Source organism: Amphiura filiformis, chromosome 8 (genome assembly GCF_039555335.1).
Source record: "Amphiura filiformis chromosome 8, Afil_fr2py, whole genome shotgun sequence".
NCBI classification, from domain to species: Eukaryota; Metazoa; Echinodermata; class Ophiuroidea; order Amphilepidida; family Amphiuridae; genus Amphiura; species Amphiura filiformis.
In genome coordinates, this window is record NC_092635.1 from 67,933,618 (window position 1) to 67,951,456 (window position 17,839).

The 17,839-nt window shown below is 38.1% G+C and overlaps 1 protein-coding gene across 1 annotated transcript in view; it reads right to left on the reverse strand.

The window, feature by feature from the left end:
• The window catches only part of LOC140159383 (polypeptide N-acetylgalactosaminyltransferase 1-like), a 240,578-nt gene that overhangs the window by 203,319 nt on the left and 19,420 nt on the right, over window positions 1-17,839 (reverse strand). The window contains 1 exon segment of the mRNA XM_072182839.1: window positions 2,346-2,402. The gene's annotated coding sequence lies outside the window, so the exon portion shown is untranslated.

Genomic DNA, 17,839 nt, shown 5'->3' on the forward strand with positions numbered 1-17,839 from the left:
AAACCAGATTATTCAGAGCCAAATCTGGGAGGACAGTCTTGTATCTGTAACCATGATGTAACTCTGATGCTCACTTGTACTGCACTGCGGGAAATCAAACTCAGGTCTTATGGTGAGCAGCGAGTGTTGGCTTAATGACTTCATGCACATTTGTGCCTTGCTAGTGAAATCTTTAATATTGTGATGGCATTGGTTAACATCAAAATTCAATAATCTGTGCAAGTAAAAATAGCAAAATTTTGCCTCACATAAATATATACATGTCAAAAAATGTCAAAAAATGGGGGAAAAGTTTGGCCGAATATTTTGACTTGGGTATATCTATAGATACATGTAGGTACAAATTTCTTTAAAAAATTGAGTATATGCATGGGTTCACTTTCAAATTCTCAGCGTCACATCCCTACCCTACACAAACCAAACTTGTGTACCATCCGGCAACTAAAAAGTTCACAGCAACTTCTACCATTTGACTGTTAAAATATTTGAATAGACAAAAATAAAATGTTCCGGCATGAGAGAAAGTCACGCTCTATTCATGAAGCACATGAACTAGCATGAGAAATGGCCTCAATTCACAGGCCTCTTATTTACTTAAGAAATGTGTGTCTTTACAAGTCCATTCACTTTTTGAACACAGTAGTACTAGTAAACCCTTCAGATTACGTGTATATGGAAGGCAACTTTAACTCAATAAAGGCCAAAAAGTACATCAGTAATAACACTTGACAACCCTAAACAAACAGTCTGTTGAGCACAGAAAAAGTAGGGCATATGCCAATGACCTTACATCCTGACCTCTGTCACTGTAAGGCATGTACGCAAACGTACAATGTATGTATGCTTCGCAGCCGCAATCGGAAGACAAAAACTTCACATGATGATGGGCACGCACACTCTGTAAACATTGACGCTTTTATGTAGCGGTATAGATTCCAAACTGGCAGACCAGATTATTTCGATTTCCGGAGTGTTTCTTGGGGAGTTCAGTATTATTTTGCCTCTTGAATGTAAACCTTGCCCTGGACTGCTTATCACTGACTGTGAACAATTCCTATGATACAACAAATACATCTACAGCAAGATCGAAGTGGAACGGTATGATATAATGCAGTGAACCCACACATTTACAATAAGCATATTTGGCCATCTAACCTTCAGGCAACAAAAAAGTGAGAATAAACAAGGAATTCAGCTAGTTTATTTTTCTTGATTTCAAAAATGGGCTATTCCGATCGTAATCCATACACCCCATAATGGCAGACATGTCCTTAATCTTCCACACCAGGGTGTATGAATATCAAATGGGCCTATCTGAAAGGGTGTCTACGTTTGAAATCTACACCCCCTGTGTGGGAGATTTAGGTCATATCTTCCATAGGGGGTGTATGGATTTCATCTGGAATATCCCAATATATTAAGCCCACCAGCAGTTTGAACTAGCCCCTCAAATAGCGAGAGAAGTGAGCATACACTAGGATCCACAACATGCTCATTTATCAGGGCACAGTTCTTTAACCCCAATACATTTGTATATTCATTGAATGACCTCTAAAAATTTGAATACAAAAACTCATACCCTGCAAATTGAGGTCAAATTTTGCACTATGATTGTTTAATTGAGGTTACTGAATTATGCAATTGGGATGAATGTGTGGTTCCCAGTAGTTTCTCTCACTATGGGTAATATAGGTACATGGTCTGTATCACAGACTACTTCTGACTGGACTAGTCAAGCTTCAATTTGATTTGCAAAGCTCAACTTTTTAAATCTTGTGACTGACCGCTACATGGTACTTCCATCTCGTTGGATGTTATCGTTAAGCTGCATTAATACTCGGATCACTTTTGCAGAAAAGCAATTTGCACACATGCCTCTCAGCCTCTTATGTACTTCCGTTTTGAGAGCATCGAGCTGATCAAACGATAACCTTTGCTTTTGCAAAAGTGAAGTTGTTTTCATAACTTTAAAATGTTCAACCCCGAACCTCTTGTCATGTGATCTGCATTGACTAATCATCCTCTGGTATTAGCCAGATCTATTATTTTGCAAAAATAATTTACTATTATTGATCATTAACTTACAAAAGTGAATTAATATAAAATAATACCATCAATGTGGATGTCATGTTGATGTGCACTTCTGAAGTGATATTTTTAATATTTCAATCAAATTTGCAAGTGCAGCAGTATCAAGCCTGATCACTCATATTTGCAATTTTAAAAATGACAAGCAATGCATTAATTACTTTTCAAGTACGACTGCTCATTACTTTTTTTAAAGTGCTATTAAACATTACTGTTGCTAAGCGATTGAGTCAAGTGTAAATCTACTTTAAGCTTACCTTTCTACATTCTGCTCATTGCGTATGTATGTTATTTGATGACTGCTTACAGAAAACCTGCAGAAATAGAACAAAACAAAAGAAAAATTTCTGTTAATAACTTTTTTCAATAATAATAAATTGATAACACTAATTCAATTAGTATTAAATCTATAATGAATGCAAGCACGGCAAGTATTAAAAGAAACATGTCCTACACGGTAGTCCCAGTCAGCAACCCTCGCAGAACCTCAAACAAATATGATCAAACAAATGGTATCACACAAATATGCTTGCCGAGGGAGAGAGGCAAGCCAAGAGAGTAGGGGGGGCAAAACCAGCTCTAAGGACTGGACTGAGAGAAAAGTGTGAGCTAGTGCAACCTTTCTGGATAACAGCTCTCAAATTAAAAATTTAAAAGGGCAGTCAATCCAAGGCAATTTAAAAATTTGCAAAGGGCACCAAGGCAATTACATGCTTTTCAATGGCTTGAAAACGACAGAAATGCAGGGCACCAAGGCATTGCCTTCGATGCCTTCGATTAATTTGAGGCCTGCTGGATAGTACAATGTATGCACTACTAGTATAGTAGTAAAGCAGAGCCCGAAAACAGTGCTACTACATACCTGCACAAGAAATTTCCACTAAAAATAGTTGGGTAATCAAACAGTCCTGGCACTAAACGAGAACTGGGACTTGCAAATTCAGCGCAACTCATAAATGCTATAACATATAAATAACATAATTGACCATGTCAAATGTAGAGCAGTTGAAAATTTGACTGGATCCTTCAATAAAATATTGACTCCCAAATCAATCGCCGGTTAAAACCTTGTAACCTACTTCTACACACTAGAGTACCAATCGCTGGTATTTTCACAAACAATATTGCCAAGAATGGCCTGCAAGTTAAGAACAACGATATCTTGTGCTATTTGCGGAATTTGAATGAGAATGCAATTCAACATCAGTACACAAATATCAGCCTACAGGGATGTCAAGGGAATTGTGCTGTTCCAGTTTAACAGCATACACCCCCTATGAAAGACATGATACAGGGTTGTCAGAGCTGGTGCGGCACTCATCGCCGCAATATTTTTTAGGGAAAAAAAATCAAAATGATTTTTTTTTATCTTTTATTTTTATACTTCTGAAAAAGAGGTGGTGAAAAGAGGTGTTATAATTACACAGAGAGTAGGTAATATTATACACCTACATGTACACTTAGCCCAACCAATGATGACTTGTAAATTATATTCAATACTGCAAATGTTATTTAAAAATTCATAGTAGAAAATGGTGAAACTGTTAACAATATGAACTAGATGGACCGCGGTTCTCGGATGTCGCGGTTTTCGACGCACACCGTCGACCGTGATGCCTCCACCAAAGGGAGCGATGTGGCACTCAAAAGTTGATACAAAGCAGTTTGTATCAATTTGACCTCAGATGATCTCTGGGTGACCCGGATGACCCCAAAATGACCTTCCAAATATTTGGCTCTAAATGTTGACTGTACCCACCAAGTTTCATGCACGTATGACAGTTTTTACTAATTTGACCTCAGATGACCCAAATATGACCTCCCAAAAATTTGGCTCTAAATGTTGACTGTACCCACCAAGTTTCATGCCCATATGCTAGTTTTTACTAATTTGACCTCAGATGACCCCTGGATGACCTCAAAATGGCCTTCAAAAATTTCGCTCTAAATGTTGACTGTACCCACCAAGTTTCATGCCCATACGACAGTTTTTACTAATTTGACCTCAGATGACCCCTGGGTGACCCCAAAATGACCTTCCAAAAATTTGGCTCTAAATGTTGATTGTATGTACCAAGTATCATGGCCATACAACAGTTTTTGCTCATTTGACCTCAGATGACCCCTGGGTGACCTCAGGTGACCTTGACCCACTAACCAATACAAACTTGTTCTGCCTGGGGTCAAGATGCACCCACCCACCAAGTTTGAGGAACGTGCGACCCCTAGTCTCTGAGAAGAGAGGTAAATAAGGAAAATTGGCCCCTTGACCTCAAATGACCTTTAACCTCAGTATATGACCTTGAACCTCACCCAAAAAAAAGTAGCCAGAGTTTTTGACCATGACCCACCTATCCTGAAAATCTGAAGTCAATCCGCCCATGCATGCCCGAGATATAGCGTCCGGACGGAAGCACGGAAGCTCGGAAGGACGGAAGCACGGAAGCACGGAAGCACGGACATTGCAAAAACAGTATGCCTCGCGGTGGAGGCAAGGCATAAAAATACTGAGTTCTACTGAAAAAGTAGGGCCATTTAAGAAATGAAAAATACATAGTTCTTGTTGACAAATGATATGATGCTTATAGAATTACAAAAATGTTGCAGCTTCTGGGGGCTCCCCCCCCCCCTCAACCCCACAAATGGCAGTGCCCCTTTGAACCCTGCTGGGGTCTGATCCATCTCCCACACATAGCGGGTACAGATTTCAAACAAGAGTCGCCCATTTGTGATGCGATCAAGCAAAATCAGTCGGAACTCGGAAATATTAAATTTTCATTTTCTTATAGGATAGTAAGAGGCATTTACAAAGCTGCATTTTACAGAAAACCCTATTGAAATTGAACAACCAGTGCCAAAGATATGAGCAATTAAAGAATGTCCAAAACAACAGGAAACAAAAGGAAATATATCCTTTGTTTGGCAATGTCTCAAAATCAATATGCCGAGTCCGACTGATTTTGCTTGATCGCATCACATTTTAGGTAACATCATTTGAAATTTACACTTCTTGTGTGGAAGATTCAGGTCATATCTTCCATAGGGGGTGTAAGGATTTCAACTGGAATAGCACAATTCCATATAGTTCCTCCTCGTGTCTACATGTAGTCAGTACTGTATAATATTTTACAAGAACTATTATCGTACACCAAAACATTCCCTGTAAAGAATTATTGACAGCGACAAATGTTTGCAAGATTTGCCGCTACCTCCTTCCCAAAATTGCATCACGCTTGTAATAGTGCAGAAGTCGGTTCCCTCGCCATTTTAATATAGGTTGAGTCAAATAAAATCAGAGCAATTTTGACACATGACTACTTTAGCAGAGTTGCAATATGGTAAAATGATCACCAAGTTCCTCATCCAGCATAAATCAGGGGCCTGATAATAATACCAAAAGACACAGAGTCATTGCAAGATGATGTATCTTTCATCTTATCAAATTCCATTAAAGGGGTCCTTAATACAAAATAATGAAAGTTAGAAAAGTCATAGGTGTCCATGATCACTAATTTGGGAAGGAACACTTATATAAGGTTGAATGTGGTACTAGAATTCCAAGACAACTATTCGTATAAACTGCAAAATGAGCCTAAAATGCCTAGCTACAAATACCTATAGCACATCCTATAAACATCAAACTTTTTTTTTTGTTTTTCCATTTTTATTCACCTTTACTTGGGCGTGGTGGAAGGGAAAAAAAGAACATACAGACATGGCCCACCAGACCCCATCTTAATTACTGTAACCAAGATAGATACAAATATCCGATTATGACAATGAGATTTAATTAATACTACCCCACCACGACAACAGGACCCAACCAATACCTCTGTTAAAAATAAAGAGCAAATGCTGCACACTCAAACTTCTCCATAGGACATCAACTCTATAAATGTCTACTTGACCAGATTTATAATACAGTAGGAACTGATAGAATTCAAAGACAGTAAAATATGTTTGCAAGTTAAGTACCTGTCTCTCATCCTGACAATAAGATTCTACATCACATACATACATAATACATCTACATTTATTTACACATCATTTCTGATGCCTTTAACTAATGCATAGTATAAATGTAGACAGCATTTTTCCCCGGGCTCTCTTCAGCAATAGCTTACAAAATGTTTTACAATGATTTAGATAGAGGTATTTATTTTATGGCATGTTTTGTGCCCCCCCCCCCCTCCATTGAGTACAACAGTAAGCATCCCCTTTCATGCCAGAGGGAGTGAGATGATGGAACAGCCAAATCCCAGCAAAAACAACCAATGCGATGAAGCGACCTATCGCGAGTGACATCATGCCGACCGACCAAAATAATATAACATGAATGTTCACTGGTGCAAGTATAAAACAGGAAAATGCAACAATTATAACCTTATGCCGGCAGTACATTTAAATTTAAATTTTGGTGCCTTGGGTTGATAAGACCTTTTCGTGACATTACCACATACATGACATATCATGTAGTCTTTATACTTTGAAACTTGAGACTTCATGTGGAAATTTGTCACGTTTTACAAATAATAGGAATCTTGCCGACATGCCCCTACACCTTAACAATCTCACCAACAGGAGCAACCCAGAGAAGATATAATTGCACTCCCCACAATGCATTTTTCTGTGTTTTTAGGCTATGCAGTTCAACATCGGTATTCAGTAACAAAAATAACTCAATGAAAAGAGCACATCCTTATCTTGCAAATGATGGTACTTTAACCCTAACCCCCTCAGGGCTTTTTCGCGACGGGAAAGGAAAGAAGGAAGGACTAAAGAGAGAAAACAAAGAAAGAAGTTGTTTGCTCTGGGTGGGATTCGAACCCGAGACCCCTCGCATGCCACGCACTGGGTCGGCGACACCTTGCCACAGGTCTTGGGCTTCGCTGGCAAGCGAAACCGTGCCTATATATCACTTAGGGCGATTGCGTCATCACACCATGTGGGATGCACGCACGAACAGCGCATATATCAAGTAGTATTTTGTAGTACTTGGTCCTGTTAGTGTTAATGGCTAACAATCCCTGTTCAGCCAGTCTATTCTAAACATGAAACAGTCATGTTTTACAGGGAGCCTGGCAATTCATTGGCATAGCCAGGGGCAAGGGGCAGCAGCCCCAGTGAGAAGTCCCCCATGGGATTCTGACCACCCTGTTATTTAAGATCTGCAGGCACATCTTTTACAATTTCCGTCCCCCTGAAAGTTGCCTTCCTCCCTTCCTCCCCACCCCTCTGAAAAAGCCCACACCCCTCTGAAAAAGTACTGGCTAGTTTTATTTCATGACATGAGGTGTCATAATATGTTGCAAAGGATTCTGGGAAGGATAAGATATCTTCTCCATGAGCAACCTAACCAAAGAAGAGTTGGAGGAATGCCGACACCTCATACAAATTATTCCCACTGGTAATTGGCACATTTCCCCCTATTTCAACTTTTGCCTTTCTGAACCCTTTACATTTTTTTGCACCATCCACCCAGGCATCCACCATTATATTTCATTTATACAATTCAAGTTAGACATTAGCACTAATGAGACCACCATTGAAAACTAAATTTCGAATGGTGGGAACTTTTTTCTACCACACAGCAATTTGTACATTTCGAGGGTTTAGAGTTAACCATTTTTCCCTTCAAAATATTAAATTATTTATCACCTCTTCATGTACATTGAATTGCATCATTCATTGTTATCAAATAGAGAACTTATTTTGAATGGTGGGAACTTTTTTCTACCACACAGCAATTTGTACATTTCGAGGGTTTAGAGTAAACCATTTTTCCCTTCAAAATATTAAATTATTTATCACCTCTTCATGTACATTGAATTGCATCATTCATTAGTATCAAATAGAGAACTTATTTTGAATGGTGGGAACTTTTTTCTACCACACAGTAATTTGTACATTTCGAGGGTTTAGAGTTAACCATTTTTCCCTTCAAAATATTAAATTATTTATCACCTCTTCATGTACATTGAATTGCATCATTCATTGTTATCAAATAGAGAACTTAAAACAAAAGCAATATTTGAAAGACACTCAACCTGAATCACCAAATAAAGTAAACAATAGATGGATAATTTTGTTCTGCATATTTTGACACCTCATTTGGCACAATGCAGCTTTATAATTGAATGGAAAAGAGACCATCTCAAATTTTGGGATCTTTCCTCCTTCAGGGTGATTCCTAACAGCAATTTTAACAGGCTCATTACAGCATGACACAAATCAACACTCACTCGCCGTGCTCATAATTAGCATCAATAGCATGTTTCGAGAGAAAAGTCTATGCAAATTTTATCACTTTTGAAATACTCTCTTTTTGTTCAAATTGGTATTAACATGAGAAAATAAAGTTGCATGATCACGCCAAATGAGGTATCAAAATACGCAGAACAAAATTCTATCTATTAACTACTTCATTTGGTAAATTGGGGTTTTAGTGTCTTTAAGATATTGCTTTTGTGTAAGTGTTCAGATACTTTTGTGCGCAGTATACAATACAATGCTTCAGCAATGTTGATGAAACAATTTAAACATTAGTTTACCCAGTCCTTCTCTCACTTTGGACCACAATGGCCTCATTCCAATGCCATAGTTCAATAACCTCAATTAACCCTAACAGAACTAGGACTTACTAAAGCTCACTATTAAAACCGCTCTGCGTGCATGGATTCCACGGGACTTGATGACTTAATCAGACCAAGTCATATATACCCAGGGAATCGTTGGCGGCCAACGTCACCTGTGTAGCTACATGCTGGGGATCTTCTGCGTGGCATGCGAGGGGTCCGAGGTTCGATTCCGGGGGTGCCAAGTGACTTTCTTCTTCATCTTCTCTCCTTTTTCGTTCCTTCTTTCCCTTCCGATAGCCAAAAAACCTCGGGTAGGGTTAGGGTTAGTGACCATGCATATTTTCCCTATATGCCTTCTTAACCCTAACAGAACTAGGACTCACTAAAGCTCACTATTAAAACCGCTCTGCGTGCATGGATTCCACGGGACTTGATGGCGCAATCAGACCAAGTCATATATACCCAGGGAATCGTTGGCGGGCCAACGCCACCTGTGTAGCTACATGCTGGGGATCTTCTGCGTGGCATGCGAGGGGTCCGAGGTTCGAATCCCGGGGGTGCCAAGTGACTTTCTTCTTCATCTTCTCTCCTTTTTCGTTCCTTCTTTCCCTTCCGATAGCCAAAAAACCTCGGGTAGGGTTAGGGTTAAACAATCATAGTGCAAAATTTGACCTCACGTTGCTGAGTATGAGTTAGTGTACCCAAATTTTCAGAGGTCATTCAGTGAATGTGCAAATGTATTGGGGTTAAAGAACTGTGCCTTGATAGAGGAGCATGTTGTGGATCCTAGTGTAGTTTACCCAGTCCGTCTTTATCCATCTAATGAATACAAATGAGCTTGTCACATCCTGCATCACAACTCTATTACACATTGTGTTTATTTTATTTAACATCTAAATAACTAAACACCGACAGAACTTGAGCGTATAAACACTCTTACTCTAAATAAAACATTTGCCTTCAACGGTTTTCCCAATTTTAGCACATTCCGTCAAGAAAACTGTTGGCAAATATAAACCGCAAACCATTAATACTGTAAAAGTGGAAATTTTCATGTGATTAATTTTTCACGCTTTTTGAACTGTTTCCCTTGTTTTGAAAACGTGATGCAAAACATTCTAAAAGAATTTGATTTAACTGTTGACAAAATATTTTACCAAAATGTTTGCCCAAATATAATGTTTTAAAAACGTATTCATGATCTTTATATAACCCGACATTTAAATGCTATTAAAAAGTTTTGTATAACATGTATTTGCAGGGTCGTTAGGCCTACCCTCTTCAGCGAAGAAAAAAACGCATGCCTTGATTCATGTTAAGTAGTTTAGAGCAAGAACTGACTGAACGCCGATGGTTAAATTTGTAGTGAGGTCAAATCTGCAGATGTTTACCTTGACTGTTACCTATAGTGCGATCCACACAGGCATCAACCTCGACTGCTCCGGTCGGGTTAAGGATTTACCTCTTGACTTTTTTCAGAGGTAAATCAGTCGGGTTAAGGTCGGGATAAACTGCCCCGACTACTGTCCAGACGGGCACAAACTCGACATTTATCACGAGCATACCCCGACTGGGCACTTTACTCGAGGTAAATACCCCATTACTCGAGTTAAATACCCTACGTCTGAACACGGCTAACAAGGTGACTTCAACGGTTTTCCCAATTTTAGCACATTCCGTCAAGAAAACTGTTGGCAAATATAAACCGCAAACCATTACTGTAAAAGTGGAAATTTTCATGTGATTAATTTTTCACGCTTTTTGAACTGTTTCCCTTGTTTTGAAATTTGAAATTTCCTTACATTTACCAATACACAAAAAAAATATATTCACGGTTTGTTATTTTCGCGGCAGCAGCTTGAAACTCGAAAAACACAAAAATAAATGTAGCACAAAAATTTCCACTTTCCAGTATGTAGATCGTAATGTTGATGGAAATGCCGTTGATTTGAGATTCTCAAGTCCCTCAACGGACCTTCAACACAGATTGAAGTATGGAACAGGGACCAGAAAGATTCTACTCCACATGAAATGCATGTAAAATTACACTCCAACTACCAGAGAAGTAACAAGGAGTTCCAACATACTTAATTAGGTACTTCATAATAATGCAAGACAGGATAGAATTTTTTCAACAAAAAAATGTAGTTTTACTATTTTCAGCAGGAGAACACAAGCCAAATCATCAGTTTGGGAAGATTCTACTCGACATCAAAGGCATGTAAAATTACACTCCAACTACCAGAGAAGTAACAAGGAGCTCCAACATACTTAATTAGGTACTTCATAATAATGCAAGACAGGATAGAATTTTTTCAACAAAAAAATGTAGTTTTCCTATTTTCAGCAGGAGAACACAAACCAAATCATCAGTTTGGGAAGATTCTACTCCACATCAAAGGCATGTAAAATTACACTCCAACTACCAGAGAAGTAACAAGGAGCTCCAACATACTTAATTAGGTACTTCATAATAATGCAAGACAGGATAGAATTTTTTCAACCAAAAAATGTAGTTTTCCTATTTTCAGCAGGAGAACACAAGCCAAATCATCAGTTTGGGAAGATTCTACTCCACATCACATGCATGTAAAATTACACTCCAACTACCACAGAAGTAACAAGGAGCTCCAACATACTTAATTAGGTACTTCATAATAATGCACCACGGGATAGAATTTTTTCAACCAAAAAATGTCGTTTTCCTATTTTCAGCAGGAGAACACAAGCCAAATCATCAGTTTGGGAAGATTCTACTCCACATCAAAGGCATGTAAAATTACACTCCAACTACCAGAGAAGTAACAAGGAGCTCCAACATACTTAGGTACTTCATAATAATACACCACAGGATAGAATTTTTTCAACCAAAAAATGTAGTTTTCCTATTTTCAGCAGGAGAACGCAAGCCAAATCATCAGTTTGGGAAGATTCTACTGCACATCAAAGGCATGTAAAATTACACTCCAACTACCAGAGAAGTAACAAGGAGCTCCAACATACTTAATTAGGTACTTCATAATAATGCAAGACAGGATAGAATTTTTTCAACAAAAAAATGTAGTTTTCCTATTTTCAGCAGGAGAACACAAGCCAAATCATCAGTTTGGGAAGATTCTACTCCACATCACATGCATGTAAAATTACACTCCAACTACCAGGGAAGTAACAAGGAGTTCCAACATACTTAATTAGGTACTTCATAATAATGCACCACAGGATAGAATTTTTTCAACAAAAAAATGTAGTTTTCCTATTTTCAGCAGGAGAACACAAGCCAAATCATCAGTTTGGGAAGATTCTACTCCACATCAAAGGCATGTAAAATTACACTCCAACTACCAGAGAAGTAACAAGGAGCTCCAACATACTTAATTAGGTACTTCATAATAATGCACCACAGGATAGAATTTTTCAACAAAATAATGTAGTTTTCCTATTTTCAGCAGGAGAACACAAGCCAAATCATCAGTTTGGGAAGATTCTACTCCACATCAAAGGCATGTAAAATTACACTCCAACTACCACAGAAGTAACAAGGAGCTCCAACATACTTAATTAGGTACTTCATAATAATGCACCACAGGATAGAATTTTTTCAACCAAAAAATGTAGTTTTCCTATTTTCAGTAGGAGAATGCAAGCCAAATCATCAGTTTGGGAAGATTCTACTCCACATCAAAGGCATGTAAAATTACACTCCAACTACCAGAGAAGTAACAAGGAGTTCCAACATACTTAATTAGGTACTTCATAATAATGCACCACAGGATTGAATTTTTTCAACAAAAAAATGTAGTTTTCCTATTTTCAGCAGGAGAACACAAGCCAAATCATCAGTTTGGGAAGATTCTACTCCACATCACATGCATGTAAAATTACACTCCAACTACCAGAGAAGTAACAAGGACCTCCAACATACTTAATTAGGTACTTCATAATAATGCACCACAGGATAGAATTTTTTCAACAAAATAATGTAGTTTTCCTATTTTCAGCAGGAGAACACAAGCCAAATCATCAGTTTGGGAAGATTCTACTCCACATCAAAGGCATGTAAAATTACACTCCAACTACCACAGAAGTAACAAGGAGCTCCAACATACTTAATTAGGTACTTCGTAATAATGCACCACAGGATAGAATTTTTTCAACCAAAAAATGTAGTTTTCCTATTTTCAGTAGGAGAATGCAAGCCAAATCATCAGTTTGGGAAGATTCTACTCCACATCAAAGGCATGTAAAATTACACTCCAACTACCAGAGAAGTAACAAGGAGTTCCAACATACTTAATTAGGTACTTCATAATAATGCACCACAGGATAGAATTTTTTCAACAAAATAATGTAGTTTTCCTATTTTCAGCAGGAGAACACAAGCCAAATCATCAGTTTGGGAAGATTCTACTCCACATCAAAGGCATGTAAAATTACACTCCAACTACCAGAGAAGTAACAAGGAGCTCCAACATACTTAATTAGGTACTTCATAATAATGCACCACAGGATTGAATTTTTTCAACAAAAAAATGTAGTTTTCCTATTTTCAGCAGGAGAACACAAGCCAAATCATCAGTTTGGGAAGATTCTACTCCACATCACATGCATGTAAAATTACACTCCAACTACCAGAGAAGTAACAAGGAGCTCCAACATACTTAATTAGGTACTTCATAATAATGCACCACAGGATAGAATTTTTTCAACAAAATAATGTAGTTTTCCTATTTTCAGCAGGAGAACACAAGCCAAATCATCAGTTTGGGAAGATTCTACTCCACATCAAAGGCATGTAAAATTACACTCCAACTACCACAGAAGTAACAAGGAGCTCCAACATACTTAATTAGGTACTTCATAATAATGCACCACAGGATAGAATTTTTTCGACCAAAAAATGTAGTTTTCCTATTTTCAGTAGGAGAATGCAAGCCAAATCATCAGTTTGGGAAGATTCTACTCCACATCAAAGGCATGTAAAATTACACTCCAACTACCAGAGAAGTAACAAGGAGTTCCAACATACTTAATTAGGTACTTCATAATAATGCACCACAGGATTGAATTTTTCAACAAAAAATGTAGTTTTCCTATTTTCAGCAGGAGAACGCAAGTCAAATCATCAGTTTGGGAAGATTCTACTCCACATCACATGCATGTAAAATTACACCCCAACTACCACAGAAGTAACAAGGAGCTCCAACATACTTAATTAGGTACTTCATAATAATGCACCACAGGATAGAATTTTTTCAACAAAATAATGTAGTTTTCCTATTTTCAGCAGGAGAACGCAAGCCAAATCACAGACGATGGTGGCCGACATTCTTCAATGTGGCAACAGCCAATAGCGTAAACAAAACAGACAATATGACGGCAACACTGCCTGGATGTTGGACGCAATTATTTCCCCCCGAACAAAGGTGCGTTTTTAGCTCTATTGGCCCTGTTACAGAAAAAATATACACAAAATATATTTCCCTGTGCAATGTATACATTTGCATATGAAAATAAATAATTTGGATTCAAAATGAATGTGAAGAAAAAATTTATAGCCGGGAGTGAGAATTGAACTCGGGACCTCATGCGTGGCAGGCGAAGATGTCAACCGCTGCACCATGAGAATACATTGATACACATGGGAGAAATTTTCAGCATAAATCATAACATGTCGTGCATTATTCATACAAAAAAAAAATTAACAGTACTTACAATGAGGTTCATTGTCGAACCTCAACAGATTTAGACTGATAAAATATTGCTTGATAATATACATACACTTTTGGAATTATTTGAGACATTTTTGTGTTTACGTGTTAAACCAATGATGACGTCAAAATTCAGTCAATCTTGGCCCCCCCCCCTGCCAAACCATTAGTTTGGGAACCACAGGCTCACATATGCATAATTACACCTCAGATAAATCCAGATCCAAGTTCAAATTGGAATCCACATTCACCTGTGCAATAAATATAATTAGCCTTAGGCTAGGAAGGATGAGCTGTGATACCATAATCATATAAGTCACATCTGTAAGCCTGTCTGTGAGTTCATGTTCATACAGTGTTATTGAACTGTGTCCTACCATCACTGGTATGCAGAAAGATCAATGACTTCTGGCACTTTGTAGCTAGTCTGTGTTAAAGACTGTGTGTGGAGAACCTACTGTTTTATAGCATGTATCACTACAAGATTCCTATTGGGCCGCCTGCAAAGGTACACAGTGGCATACTGTGCAGTACCATGGGAGTAGCACTGGCTTCTGAGCTGTACTCTGATACCTGTATGATGATTTTCCTGCGTTCGCTGCTAGCTCCGCTCGCTGTTCGAGAGGTGTCACGGTTAGAGAACGGGGCTAGTTCTACCATGGGAGTACAAGTGTAGTACCAGTGCAGTACCACTGCTGGTGGATCCTCTGCACTGCAGTAGCAGCATTGTTATACATAGGTACTCTGTGTGTGTGCCAGTCAGGTACCATGGCGAAGATGTACCTGTGCAGAACGCTACAAAAGGAATCTTGTAGTGTATGTGTGTCACAGAACTTTCAAGGGCATAAACCACCAAATAACTTCTCCATTGAAACGCACGTAAAAATCAACTTTTTTAAACGGCGTTTTCTACCAGGCGTGACAATATTTTTCACTTTTTTACATCATCCCTGTATTAATTAAGGATTGAAATTTTATTTAAGCTTCAATTTTGGGGAACTTTACAGAATCAGTTTTTTATTAAAAAATATTGAAAAGCGACAACGCTATTTCAACGCCAAAACTAGCATTAAAACTTGTTCCGTTAGCAGTAATTCGGACAGGGCCTACTTTTCTTGTGAAAAACGATTTGTATAAATTTTTCATATCTACTTTAGTCATTAATAGGCTAGCATCTTTCATTTAAATCAGAACATGTCAACCTCACGAAGAACATGGTCCCTAAGGACACCACATTGTCTCCAGTAGCCATACCGTAAAAACTTGTCTACAAGCATATAGAGTGCTTCTGATGAAAGCTTAATTAATCCTGGTGCCATTATGGAGTTTGAGCAAATAAATGACAGATTCAAGCATATACGAACAAGTATTATTGTAAGACCAATATTTTGTATTGGCATATTTACGCTAGTTTCGTATGAACTTAGCTTTCATCAAAAACACTATATATGCTTAAAGACGAGGTTTTACAGTATACGTTTAACCGGAACTCATCACCATTGCACCTTCCACGCAGTGATTTAGTGTAATACGCCCTTCACTATCTATGGTCCTCTGCACTGCAGTAGCAGCATTGTTATACATACATGTAGGTACTCTGTGTGTGTGCCCGGGGTGTGTGCCAGTCAGGTACCTGTGCAGAATGCTACAAAACGAATCTCGTAGTGTATGTGTGTCACAGAACTTATTTGTTTTCTGACAACTGCATAAAGGCCTATGTTGGAAACAGGAAATATACTAAATATGTGAATTTTCAGTTATTTTTCAAAATGTGAATTTTCAAATCACTTCACATTTCTTCAGTTGCAATACATCTCATTGTTTGCAAATTTGGTAAGCAATTGTATTAATTTTGATTCACCATCAAAAGTTCAAGAAAATTGGGTCACATCCAGTCCATGATCACATCCTATATTCTGTTGATGTTATGCAAACTCACATAAATAATCATAAAAATTCCCTGAATTATTTATTATTACTGTTGAAGAACCCACGTTCCTTTCCTATGGAGGGACCCAAGTGAGTTACTGCTGAGGGACCCTGGGAGTTGAGACATAACCACCAATTAGTCAAGTAATTGATTCATCAATGTCAACTTGAACTATGAGCCATAATGACCTCATACCCAATGCCATAGTTCTATGACCCCCACTGAACAAGGCTCAATAATTGACCTCAAGTTGTGGAACATGAGTTATTGTACCCAACACATCCAAAGGTCATTCTATGGGTGTAGAAGCATATGAGGTTACGGAACTGTGTCCAAGAGATTGTCATGTTTGAGGTCCTCCATGCAATGTATGAGCCAAAATGCTCTCATATCTGATGGCCAATTTCAATGCCTTTCATTTCACCAGCAGCTCAAAATATGACCTCGAAGTTACGGAGTATGAGTCTTTGTACCCAACACATTTAGAGGTCATTTATTGAATGTACAAATATATTGGGTTTGATGAACTGTGTCCTGATGGATGAGCATCTTTGAGATCATATAGTACCATTCCAGAGAAGATACCTTACCCTTCCCAGAATCCTTTGCAACATGATACATCACCTCATTTCATCAAATGACACTCCCATACAGGTTTCCTTTGTTTTCATTTTGAGAATAAACTGGCTGAACATTGGTCGCTAGTCAAGAAATAAACATATTTTGCAAGATCTGGATGTGCTCTCTTCACCGAGGTATATTTCGTCACTATCGACCCAGTACATGGCACAACATAGCAGATCAGTACAGAAAATTGTAATGGAAGAAATGCATTATGGGAAGTGTCAGATACCTTCTTTGGTACCGCTCTCTTGTGGGAAGCAATTTGAGATGATATTTACAACAACAGATTTACATTTCATGTCATCATGCAGTAATGTTGCAATTTGTCAAAAATAAATCTTATTTTATGAATTGTTATCCCCAGTGAGAGCAATTCCACAATTATTTACCATCCCTCAGGATTTGGTGAAAGTTTTGGGAAAGTAACATTTGGGCATGTCTTGTGCATTTTTGTTGGAGTGTGCACGTGTGGATAGCTTGTAGAATTGCATATTACCAAAAATAAAATCTGAAGGAGATAAATAAAAATTTCAAATATTCATTTTGATAATGATATAAACTTGCAAGGCTTTCTTCCCATATCTGTCACCTTCAGAATTTGCTTTGTTCCGCTTTTCAGTTCATGCACAGGTCACATTTTATCCTGAAAATATGTTCTGAGAATATGATAAGGGATGTTGGGTGAGAGATATAGATCGGCCAGCTTGTTTGGGTCCTCAGAGATGAGGTCGGATATGGGACAACAGTTTTTCCCTTTAAGGGTATACGATGTATTGTTGGTCGAAGCAGCAAAAAAATAAGTAGTTCACGGCATCTTGCGAATGGTAGTGAGCTTTAGCGAAAATTGCATTGCTTAATTCATAGCGAGCGTGTAGAAGAATTCAAATATCACAGATTTACCTTTGTAGGTC